At 39.1% G+C, this 13,189-nt stretch overlaps 1 protein-coding gene across 2 annotated transcripts in view; it reads right to left on the bottom strand.

The window, feature by feature from the left end:
* Positions 1-10,818, bottom strand: part of eppk1 (epiplakin 1) — a 53,302-nt gene extending 42,484 nt beyond the window's left edge. Inside the window, exon 1 of one of the 2 annotated variants that reach the window (XM_051935614.1) lies at positions 10,706-10,818. The gene's annotated coding sequence lies outside the window, so the exon portion shown is untranslated. The remainder of the gene's footprint in view (positions 1-10,705) is intronic. The other variant, XM_051935615.1, reaches the window with a different exon arrangement.
* Positions 10,819-13,189: the final 2,371 nt, after the last annotated feature.

The following is a 13,189-nucleotide window of genomic DNA, read 5'->3' as shown; positions in this document are numbered from 1 at the left end:
GAGACTGAACAATCTTTGTTTTCAGATCTTTTGAGAGTTGCTTTGAGGATCCCATGCTGTCACCCTTCAGAGGAGAGTCAAAGGGAAGCACAACTTGCAACTGACCACCTTAAATACCTTTATATCTCATGATAGGACACACCTGTCTATGAAGTTCAAGGCTTAATGAGCTCATCCAACCAATTTGGTGTTGCAGGTAATCAGCATTGAGCAGTGACATGCATTCAAATCAGCAAAATTACAAGGGGACCCAAATTTTTGCACAGCCAGTTTTTCACATTTGATTTAATTTCATACAACTAAATACTGCTTCACTAAAAATCTTTGTTCGGAAAACACCCCAGTACTCAGATGTTCCTAGGAAATGAAAGACATGCCACTGTTATCTTTTTTGTTGAAAGGAGAGTAAATTATTATGCAAACTTTTTCATATGACTGTATCCTCAATCAGTAAAAAATAACTGGTTCAATCTACTTAAAAAATATTTTAACAAATTTAAATTTAATTGAATTAGGTAGTTACACATTTGTTTATACTGAATGTCTAATGCTGACAACTCCTGGTATTACTAGTTTATTAAATATAAAAAACTGTTGGATCTACTTAATAAAATGTAGTGATCATACCAAACATGTAGATCTATTGTGCAACAATCACACAACCAAAACTGCAATAAAAAAAAAATCCCACAATCTCATACATTATATTTTTTACTAGCTTTTTTCTACTGTAGTACTCCCTAAACTACACAAGTTAAGCCAAGCCAATGTGGTTTGAAAAGCCCAGATTGTTAAATTTTCAATAACATCGAGTATAATTACTGAACTGTATTTGAAAAGTTTCCCGTCTTGACATAGAGAAGACATACATGCTGTTGTGATGTAGGGTGTGCAGTTTGTTTGGTAGATTATTGAAGACGCACAAGCCCAAAGCCACTTTCCTAACCACACAAATCCTTGACAACTGAAGGCTTCATCTTCCTCTGGCACCACACAAATTCATCCCCAGTAAAATCTCTTTGCAGAATCTTTACAAGAAACGCTGGTCCCTCAATACATATTAACTAACCTTATGCAAATGAGATTTTTTTCCAAAGGGAGTAACTGAAAAACTTAACAAACATTCTCAAAAATATCTTAAAAAACTACAACTCTGCACAGACTTTTTTTCATTCTTTGGGAAATGTTTACAAAAGTCATCTGATTTGGTGAGGGAGTGATGCTCTTGGTGACCCACATGGCTGTATGATGGTTTGTGAACGGTGATTCTATGCTATGTGATTCATTTGCTTTATTTAGACTTAAATTAACTGAGCTGTTATGACATCCAAGAAGACTGAATTAGTTGGATTATAAACAGGTAAGTTGAGCTGACAAACTCGCTCATCCATCCATCCATTTTCCAACCCGCTGAATCCGAACACAGGGTCACGGGGGTCTGCTGGAGCCAATCCCAGCCAACACAGGGCACAAGGCAGGGAACCAATCCTGGGCAGGGTGCCAACCCACCGCAGCAAACTCGCTCATTTTCATTTAAATTATCTTAAAGTCACTGTATAATTGTACATTTTCCAAAAATTCCTTTTTTCAGATAAAACATGTCAATTTTATGTAAAGTCAACATAAGATAATTGAGTAATGGCAATATACCCTAGAAATTATTCCTGTGATTGGTGCTGGTATTTTCAGCAATGACATCCATTTAAGATGATTCTACGTAAATTATACTTGTAAATGGGACACCTAAGAAATGTAATTTAGTTCTACTAGAAAAAAAATGCTCATTTTGAGTATTGTCAATTTAAATTGGCAGTGTAAGTTCAACATTCTACAAGAATTATTTGAGTACAAATAAATTTGTAATCATTAAGCACGAAGTTCTTTTCTAAAAGGAGCAAATGATTGTGAGTTCTACAGCTGTGGTTCTCATCAAACCTCATCAAAGGTCACTGCAACTAAATACCCCTAGGATTTACTCAGATTTGCTAGGACACATGTGTGTCAGGATGATGGAATAATTTCTCAGATGGACAATACTAGTGAATGACCATCCCTGATTAGGAACAGGAAGCTTAAAAAGTGTGCAAAAGGTTTAAGACCTCTAATGTTGCAGGTTTTTTTATTGTTAAAAAGAAAATGGTAGTGTGTCATGCTTTTCTTTTCATTTATTCATGTATATAACGTGTTTGAATCATGTTGACACATTCAAGATATAAATTCTGTAGAACAAAAATCAGCAGAGGAAATACAAATTAACAAGGCAAAGTAGGATCAAACTCTGTTTCCAAGACATGACCCCCATTTTACACTGCTTTGCTGTCACTAAACACACCATTAAATTATTAAATTAACCCTAAATGAGGGGAATAGAGGCTGTAATGTGAACTCTGTAAAACATTTAGAATAATTAACCTTAGAAACTAAATAAACTTCCACAAAACAGTGGAGCTAATTATATACTTTATTCCATCCTCAGTCAGGGCTCTTATGATTGTTTCATTCTCTTAAGCCCCCGTCACATTAAAAGACTTTTCCAGTTATTTGAAGCCTTCATTTACTGTATATAATCTTAGTGAGCTGGAGGCAGCCAAAATGTAGACTGACAGCCCGGCAAACAGTGGTGGGGATCGATACTTTTAAAAATAACTTTGTTGCATTACTTATTACTTACAAAACAAGTAATTAAAAATGTTATATAGTTGCTTCTTATAAAATTTATTTCATTACAAACAGTGCATTGCTATTGCGTTACTTCACATTTCACTGGCCAGCACAATCTTCATCTTCATAAAACTGACCAGAAGCACATCCAAATCTGGATTTGCTTTGTCACAGTGGAGGTAATGATTGTTGTTTGATTGTTGTGGAAAGAAATTAAACAAATTTTAACACAAGACTGCAGCATAGTAAAATGTGGAAAAAAGCAAATTGGTCTGAATACTTTCTGAATCTACTGTATTGACAAGTCAAGTAAAATGACACCTTTTATTGGTTAACTAAAAAAGATTACAATAGATAGATAGATATGCAAGCTTTAGGGGAAACTCAGGCCCCTTCTTCAGGCCAGATATAATCACTGTATTTACATAAAAACTCCCTAAGCAGGTGACTTAACCTTGCAATGCTTAAAGTGTAACACTATTTATCACTTTAAAAAAAAAAAGGTTAATCTTTTATGGGCATTGTTAGCATTTTGTTATCTTTTCTAACCAACGTTTCCGTTCTCATCTTGGCTGGAAAAAAGTAGGCATGGTAAAGTATCCTGAGTTTTCATTTTTACTGTTCACAGGTGTCCAAAATGGAATTGAAAAGCTTAGCCAGTGCAAACAGTGACTTCAGAGACAGGTACATGTACGTAATTATGTTTGTGGCCAACTTTGTCTTATCTATGTTATATAAACTGGAAACCACAGTAAGGCATAAAGACTTCCTACAGTATGCAGTCTGGGCGCATGCTAAGGGATCAGCATTTTTGCCACCTTTTTAAGGTTGCTTGACTAGTAACATCTTACGCAATGGCTTTACATGCAAGTGGTGTTGTATACTGCATAAAGTAATGCCAGGGACTCTTCTGAAAACATTATTCAAATGCTAATCATAGGGGTGGCATTTTATTTGAGGGAATTTGCAAATTTCTGGCTGGGCTGATAACAGAAGAGGGTGGGTTTGTTTTGAATACTTTCAGGAAGAGCTGAATACTTTTTAACTGGAGGCATTGTAGACTAATCCCTACGAAATCAGGGTTCCCATTACTCAGCTGTACTTGCAGTGCCTATACAGAGCACTTAACATTTTTGAATAATGTTTGCGATTTTTTTTCTTGCTGTTTAATTAATTCAAATTTTTGTGCCTCAGATTCTCAGATTTTCATCTGATAATCCCATTGTGATTTGTCATGCATGTCACTGTTCTACAATTTAACTTACTGGAAAGCTGGAGCAGCCAAACCCATGCAGAAGGCGTGAGAATAAGCAAACTCCACACAAACACGGGCCAGCCCAGAATAATAACCTTGTCACTCATGAAGATGTGATGAAAACATGTTAGATTAGCATAAAAAAAAAATGAAAGTTAAAATTGGTCTATAACATAACCTTTGAGTCCTATACTACCTTATCCGTAATTTGGAAACAGTTTGTCTGTGGTGTAATAGGGAGAGCAAGCATTAACCATCCATCCTTCCATCATCCAACCTGCTATATCCTAACTACAGGGTCACGGGGGTCTGCTGGAGCCGATCCCAGCCAACACAGGGCACAAGGCAGGAAACAAACCCTGGGCAGGGCGCCAGCCCACCGCAGGGTACACACACCAAGCACACAATAGGGACAATTTAGAATCACCAATGCACCTAACCTGCATGTCTTTGGACTGTGGGAGGAAACCGGAGTACCCGGAGGAAACCCACGCAGACACGGGGAGAACATGCAAACTCCACGCAGGGTGGACCCGGGAAGTGAACCCAGGTCTCCTAACTGCGAGGCAGCAGCGCTACCCACTGCGCCACCGTGCAGCCCGAGCAAGCATTAATTCAGTAAAATTCAACACATTTAGAAAAAAAGTGAACTAAATTCTCCTCCCCAGTGCAGCACAATGCAAGCACTGAGGATTGGCAGGGTTGGTTGTGTGACAATTCAGGCAAATACCAGAAATTCCAGACAAATGGGGTCAGGGCTGTTTGATCTAGTGCAAGCAATCAAATAATTACAACAGAAGCTTTTATAGGTAAAAAATGAAATGGCGATAATAGCAATAGTAGATTTTTTGAAAAACTGACTGACACATACCAAAACAGGCTTAGTGGCAATGGCTATTTGCATTTGACCTAAAGGCAGTATACATTTCCTTTCTTCAGATCTTAAAGAAAAAATCTAAACACTCTTGACCAGTTTTAAGTCTTTGTGCACCACACCAAATTTTACTGGAGATAAATTCACTGAATCAAATTATCAAATTTTAGGGAGACGGAGCCCATGCTGGCAGCACTGAATACAAGGCAAGAAACTCTCAACCTTAAACTCAGGGCTCACTTATGCTTACAGCCACATTCAATCATATAATGACAATATAGAGCCACTAATAAACCTAACCTGAAAATCTTTAGAATTTGGGAAGAAATCACAGTGATATCTGGGAAATGCCAGACAAACAGCAAGTGGCCAGAATTCAGATGTAGTCTGCTGCAGTGGTGAGGCAGAATTAATAACCACTACTTCACTAAGCCAACACTGCCTAACGCTTATGACTCATATTGTAGCAGAAAGTAAAAACTGAATTTATTAGCACAAATTAATTCTTAAATTAATTTTTTATTAGCACAACATTTCTTGAAGAAGTCAATAAGACCATGAAAGCAGAAATGCTGTAGTTACAATTACAACTGTCTCACAGTCATTACCAAATATAGTGATATTATAAATAAATATTATAAACAGTGAAATTACATAGCTTCGTCTTGGTATTTCTATGTTAATTGGTGTTATAATTGATCAGAAATTAAGAACCTTTGCAACACATCATAGTCTATATAGGGGGACATTTTTATAGCCATACTTACACAAAGAAAGTAAATTTACAGTAAATGGGTTAGTGAACCTAGAAGATTATGATAGTGTATGGACAAAGCCCCCTCAGAAGCATCTAGAGAATTTAAGACTTAACACTGTTAGCAGTAAAAAGGACAGCTGACTGACACAGTAACCTGTTATCCTCTTCTCATTAAGTTGCTAAGACAGGCCAGGATGGGATCACACTTTCATTTCTCGATAACAAATGATTTCACGGGTATGACATATGGCATAGGCCTGAGAATTCAGATTCCTCAAGTGAAGTGCTCAAACACTCTTTAGTTTTTCACAGTTATTCATACTGTATATATCATCTGATTTTTTTTATTTTTCTTGTCTTCTTGGCAACATATGGTTTTTGAGAGCAAAACAAAACTAGTGTGAGAAATGTACAAAATATTGATTTTCCATAACACTCTAATTTGTATGGGAGACAATTGAAATGTCCCCTGAATTAAGTGAAAATCCATACCAGGTGTTTTGGGGATGAACTACATACAACTTGACCTTCGGGTCCCAAAATAAAATCTGGTTGAACTTCAGGGCTGCACATTTATTTTTTTCTGCGAGGTACATAATGTCATTCTCAAACCAGCTTAATCCAATTCAGGGCCACAGGGGGCTGGAGTCTGTCCTAGAAATAGGGGGCACAAGGTCATTGCAGGTAACACACCCACACTCACACAGAGTCATTGTGGAAAGAAAAGCCATGAAAACATGGGGAGAACTGTTATAGGAGATATCAGTCTCATCTTTTTTCATTAACCACATCTCCTGGTGAGGGTTGCGGTGACAGTAGACCAAGCAGGTCAACCCAGAATTGCCTGTTCCCAGCTACAGTTTTCAGCTCTTCCTGGAGAATTCCCAGGTGTTCACAAGCCATCTGAGAGATTTTCTGGAGGGATTATGTCCTGGGTCTGCTCCAGGGTCTCCTCTTCTTATAAAACATATCACACAAATACAAACATGTAACATTGTTGCTGTTGATATGCTGTATATATATGTATATGTGGAAGAGAAGGTCTGTGATACGGTTTGCATATTTGCAGCTGGAGATCCACAAAGGGAGAAAAATTAATCACGTATCATAAAATAGTTTTTATTCCTGAGCTTTCAACCCCTGCCAGGGGTCTTCATCAGAGGATAATGCTTAAACTTACAAGAATCAAAGGCAATATATAGCAAAAAATTACGTGGGGGTTGGGGGAGGTGGCTAAGTCAGTGTGATCTGGGTATTGGGTGTACAGTTTATTTATTATGAATATGTTCTTCTTAAGTTTGCATATGCTGGATTTATGTCCAAGTGTCTGTTGATGGCATTCTCATTTGATAGCCAAGATTCTTGTAAGTCTAAGCATTATCCTGTATATATATATGTTTATGTATGTATATATACAGTATATTACATAGTTTACTGTCAAATAATGCAAATAGTATGCGACATGTGTTTCGCCCTTATTTGGGCTCATCAGGCGTACACACTCCACTGCATCCCTCGTGGGGATCGAACCTCGGATGTCAGCGTCAGAGACGAAGCCCCTTTACGCTGCGCCACGGCGTGTGGTTCGTTTATTTGAGAGCGCACCCGTGGCGGATGTTTTCCAACTGGCAGACCAACCACATTCGTTAACCTGGTAGGTAACCACCCATACAATCAGATTGGGACTCAGACAATGGATGCTATGAATGTATATATGTATGTATTGTCACAGGTGGCTGGGGGTGTGACCCGGCTGGGACACCCCGGAGGACCGGAAGAGGGCTTACGCCTTCCCCAGACCACGTGGGGGCGACCGCCCTGGCGGCTGTAGGGACCATGGGTACACAGCTAGGAAACTCATCCCTGTAGGGGCCCGTGGTCACCGCCAGGGGGTGCCCGAATGCCTTGGGGGCCCTGGACACCCAGAAGTGCTAGGGGGGAAGAGGATCGGGGGCACCCGGAGTGCTTCTGGGTACGCAGCCGGCACTTCCGCCACACTGGGGAGTGCCGGTGGAAGATTGCCGGGAAGCACCTGGAGAACATCCGGGTGATTATAAAAGGGGCTGCCTCCCTTCATTCAGGACTTGAGTCGGGTGGAAGAGAGACGAGGTCTGGGAGGAGGCAAGGAGGCAGCCTGAAGAGAGAGATAAGGCATTGTGTGTGTTGGCCAGGACTTTGGGAACTTGGGGACTGTGGAGCACTTAACTGTAAATATGGACAATGTAAAGAAACATGTGTGGGGTGATTTAAACCTGTCTGCCTGCCTGTGTCCGGGTCATGTTCCATAGTATATGTATGTATATGTATATATATACTGTATGTATGTATGTATGTGTGTATATATATATATAATATATACTGTATGTTTATATTTTCTAAACCCACTCACCTAGGCACAAGGCAAGAATGATATAATTATAATTATATGGGGTAGCACAGTGGTGCAGTGGCAGAACTGCTGTCAAGCAACTAAGGGATATCCAGGGTTCATCTCTAAGGTCTTCTCTGTGTAGAGTTTGCATATTATTCCCATGTCTGCATGAGTTTCCTCCCATAGTCCAAAAACATGCAGTTTAGGTGGATTGGCGATGCTAAACTGGCACTAGTGTGTGTGTGTATTCACCCTGCAATGGACTGGGAGCCTATCCAAGCAGCATTTGTCGCAATCTGAGAAAGGGTTAACTTAAAACACGTTTCTGCTAAAATCAAACCCTACAGAGACAACAGCTGAGTATGGGATTAAAACCCAGGAAGCTGTATCCATAAGGGCATAATTAATGTAACTAATTAATGTGACCCTGAGCGAGAATTATCTATGTCAACATACATTTTACACAAACATGTACTGTATATATTATTATTACTTATTATTTGCCTGATGTCTTTATCCATGGTGACTTACAACAGTTGAGAGACACAATTAATTGCATTTCTTTTGGTTTTCTTTTTCAGCTGGAACACAGGCAGGTGAAATGACTTGCTCATGGTCACATAAAGTCAGTAGCAGGACTTGAACCTACAACCTCAGCATTTGAAGTCTTAACCACTACGCCACACAACACACTGCCTGCCTATATACAGTATACAGTATATGCAGGATGCAAAATGCAGTTGGAAAACCTTAGTGAAAACTGATTTATTATGTAAACTGTTTTCATGGTAGCCACTCTGACAGGTGCATCTGTCTCCTGGACCAACTTTTTCCATTGTGGGACCATAGGTGTAATAGCCTATCCCGAAAGCAACACATGCAAGATAGGACCCAAGAAGAACTGGATGTCAGTTCATCACAGAGACCACTCACACCTACATTTATTAACACCGAGCCAGTCCTGAGTCATTAATTCACTAAACACCCACTTTTTAGAACACTGGACTATTTGGATAGTGAGGAAAGAGAACTGGGATATTATATTACCTTGAGGAGAACATACAAATTCCCCACAGCCAGTGCCCAGGCTTTGAATTTACAGTGTGTTTAGTATGTTGATTTTATATAGTACAACTCCTCTTAAACAATATCTGGGACAAAGTCAGAGTGTCTTATTGGCAGCTTCAAAAACTATAAAATAACAGCATTATCTATTTATGTTTGATAGGTGAATGTTTGAATCATTTTAAAGAAATTATACATTATAATTTAAGATGCTAGGCATTTCTCTTATTTGATAGTGTTATAGTACTAGGGTGCTGTACCGTGTTAGCCATTATGAATGTAGAGAAAAGCCAAGCAAAATGACACCTTTTATTGGCTAACTACAAAGATTACAATATGCAAGCTTTCGAGGCAACTCAGGCCCCTTCTTCAGGCAAGATCTTGCCTGAAGAAGGGGCCTGAGTTGCCTCGAAAGCTTGCATATTGTAATCTTTGTAGTTAGCCAATAAAAGGTGTCATTTTGCTTGGCTTTTCTCTACATTGATAGTGTTATGTAATATAATAACTATAAATTCCAGATAATACATGTAGCTCTTATGATTTAAATAAAAAGCATTTTAGCATTATCTTTAATTTTATTCAGTACCATGTAATTTTATGTGTAATATTCACCTGTGGTTACTGTGTCGCACACACATACCTCTGATCATCCATTTTCTATACTAAAATAAAATACAATACAATTTGCTTTTGTGTGGACATCTTCACCGAGTGCAGGAACAAAGTGCTGTGACAAATTGTCAGGTAAAATGCAAGTATTGATTATGCTAATTCCTAAATACAGATTTAGTGCATATAAAGATAGAGATTTGTTCAAACAAACGAAAAACAAAATAGCATCTTTGTTCTTTACCTAATAGTGGGGAGGCCCATTAGGCAGGAGGCATCCCTAGGTTTGATTATAGGGTACAATCACATCTGACCAATTAACCTTTGGGATGTGGGCGGGGATGAGAGAAAGCTTATTATAACTTCAAGATAACATGTAAAGTTTACAAAGAGTTGAAAATCAAAACAGAAATAGCAGAGCTGACCACTGCACTACTGTGCTGCTTCCACAAAAATCCACCAATTCATCAGTTTTCTAAGCCACTCAAAAGTTTCAGTGTCATGGAAAGCGGTGACTGGAGAGTTGGGTGGGAAAGCAGTCATCATGGGGCGCACACAACCCACATTCACTCATATTAGGCATATTCAGAGTAACTTAACAAAGTAGAGAAAGTACTCAGAGAAAAACTCGGACTCTGAGAGATCATACATGCTTCACACAGACAGTAACTGAGCCAGGATTTTAACCCAGGACTGTGAGACAGAAACCTTAAAGCACTATTCTTAACCATACAGACATCCAGTGCAGCGCATATTTCATTTTGTTAAACAGTTGTCATTTTAATAAAAGTATGATTTATATTGAAATAAAATCTAAAATTGTTCATAGGCTCTAGCACATGCTTTACGTTGCCTGGATCTCTCAGGCCCAGTGATTTTTCCATTATCTTGCAATTCTGTTTTTTTTATTTTGTTTACCATGGATAAACACAATGAAAGGAAATTCCTAACTTTACCTCCGGATATTTTAAAGACATAAACTAAATGCACTGATTCCTCTTTCATTCAAATGAAAACTCTTTTTTTTCACTTCTAAAACATTGCTTTCTCTTTCAGCTGCACAGATTCCCGTAAACAGTGGCAGCCAACACAAAGTTAATAAGCACAGTTTACCTTTTCCGGTGCCTGTAGCTGAGAAAAGGTGCTCCTCCAGTTCCTCTAATATCAGTGCTGTTAGTTGGAGTGGAGAGTTGTGAGCAGAGGCTTCTCCAAGGTAGGAAACTCGGCTGAAGCAGCACTGAAGTATCAGGAGGCTCCGCCTTCTTCCTAATCCTCGCCTCCCCTACCCTCCCCTCTGGCACTCATCCTCACCCAAATTCCTCACCTCGCCTTGAGCTGTCACAATCAAAATAAAAAAAAAGAAAATTAAAACAAAAGCTTGCAAATTATTTTGCAAGCAGTCAGGAAGTAAAATATGTGACCTCTAAGTGCATTACAGTGTAATTCTACTGTAGTGCCATGCCTCTGGCTGTGCTGTTAGTCCAGTGAAGAGAAGACTGAACATTCCAGCAGGGCAAGGTTCAGTGAGATTTTAAAGCGCTTTAGTGGTCTGTTGACTGAAATGCTGTCGCCTTTGAAAAACAGTCCAGTAAAGCAAGAGAGCTGGCAATGGCTCCAAAGTCATGTAAATGGCTATGAAATTGATGATCTGCTATGGCACCCTTTCAGTCCTATCATCCTTAACAGGTTCCATATTAACAGTAAATAATCAATTCAGAATTAACCTGGAAATGTATGAGCCCACTTTTTTTTTTCTTTTCAGAGAGAAAACTACCGGCACACTTTCCAGCTCAGCTTTTGATCAGTTGCCAGTGTCTGTAAATAAAAACCTTTGTGGCATTAATTGCAGCTTTTCCATGCCTGTCCATCTCTCCATACATTCATTTTTTTAAACCTGCTTATTCCACTACACATTTCCAAACAGCTGATGCCAATTCTGACCAAATCTTGCACAGGGCAAAAACACTCATCTATCACATGGCACACTTGTGCCACACAGGGCTGCTTTGGAGTTGTAATGGGTGGATATCTAATGTGCCATGGCTGATTTGATGTCTACAACCTCTCAAAAATCCAGGAAAAATGAACATATTGCATGATCAGTGTATTTAAATAACATTAAGATTTTATTTAAATTTTACAATCCGTATTTAAAAAAAAATTCTTTTTCTGAAGCCTTCCTCACTTTTATGTGGGGTCATTATAGTTGACCAGCTTCCTAAATTTTGTCTGTTGTATACTTCTTGTCTGATACTCCTTTCTTCCTTAGACCCCCCCCCCCCTTCACGCAATCCATCCACTTTCTCCTCCATCCAGACACCTCCATATCCATAGTTGTTCTTCCTACATTGTTTACCTCTCTTCTTGTGACATGCCTATAGTACTGTAACCTTCTATTCTGTATTTTCTTAAAAGATTTCCCCAATGTTAAATGTACCTCTGATTCCCTCATTCCTGATCTTATCAAGGTTTGTTATTCTACACATCCAACTGGAATTCTCATTTCTGTAGCATCCAGTTTCCATTTATGCACCATTTTAACTGCTCAGGTTTCTGATCCAAACATACATACAAAAAAAAATATTATTTAGGGTGGCACAGTGGTTAATGCTGCTGTCTCATGGATCAAATCCTGCATGTGGTTATTGATTGTGTGGAGTTTGCATGGTCTCCCTGTGTTTGTGTGGTCTTTTTTTACCACATCCCAAGTATATGCTTGTTAGGTTTAATTCTAAACTTGCTTGCTGTGAATTTGTGTGCAAGTGATGCCTGAAATAGACTGGTTTCCTGCCTCGTGTCCAATGCTGTTCTGTGCTGGCTTTGTCTCTGTGACCCTGAATTGGATTGTTTGGGTTTGTCAGTGCTAGGTTACAAATATATGGGGCCACTCTGGTGGCACTGTCACACAGTCCACTACAGGGCTCAATGTATGCGTGTCCCTGCGTATAGGTAACCCAAATTCCTCTTACATCTGAAAATTGTGTATTTGAGCTTCATTGGTAACTCTAATGTGTCCCCTTATAAAAATATGTTGCTCTGCAGTGGTCTGTTTTTCTTTTAGGACTGGCACTGGCATAAACTCGTACATTCTGCAATTGCATAATGGAGAAAGCAAGTTAAGAAAATGGAAAGATGTGTAAGCAAACAGTTGCCCAATAGCACTGTAAATGCAATACTCTTAGAGAAAGGAACTGTATAAAGCAAAGATTATTTTTATTGAATTCCCTGATAATATCTTGACTGTCTTATAGAATAAATCATGCAAGGTGAGTGTGTACAGCAAAGAGCCTTCTAATTCATCCATCCATCCATTTTCCAACCCGCTGAATCCGAACATAGGGTCACGGGGGTCTGCTGGAGCCAATCCCAGGGCACAAGGCAGGAACCAATCCCGGGCAGGGTGCCAACCCACCGCAGGCCTTCTAATTCATTTTAGTAAATACGTACTGTAAAGGCAGAGATCATCACCTGATTAAGAAGGTTGTTGGAGCTAAAGTGCCTGACCCCATGAAGTTCTCCAAGAGTATTACTAAAGTCTGGGATCTGAAATCCTGCAGCACAGAGAGAGCCAACTGGCATTGAAGGTACAGCTCTTAA

The sequence above is a fragment of the Erpetoichthys calabaricus genome, chromosome 13, assembly GCF_900747795.2.
Source record: "Erpetoichthys calabaricus chromosome 13, fErpCal1.3, whole genome shotgun sequence".
NCBI classification, from domain to species: Eukaryota; Metazoa; Chordata; class Cladistia; order Polypteriformes; family Polypteridae; genus Erpetoichthys; species Erpetoichthys calabaricus.
This window is presented reverse-complemented; position numbering and strand designations above follow the sequence as displayed.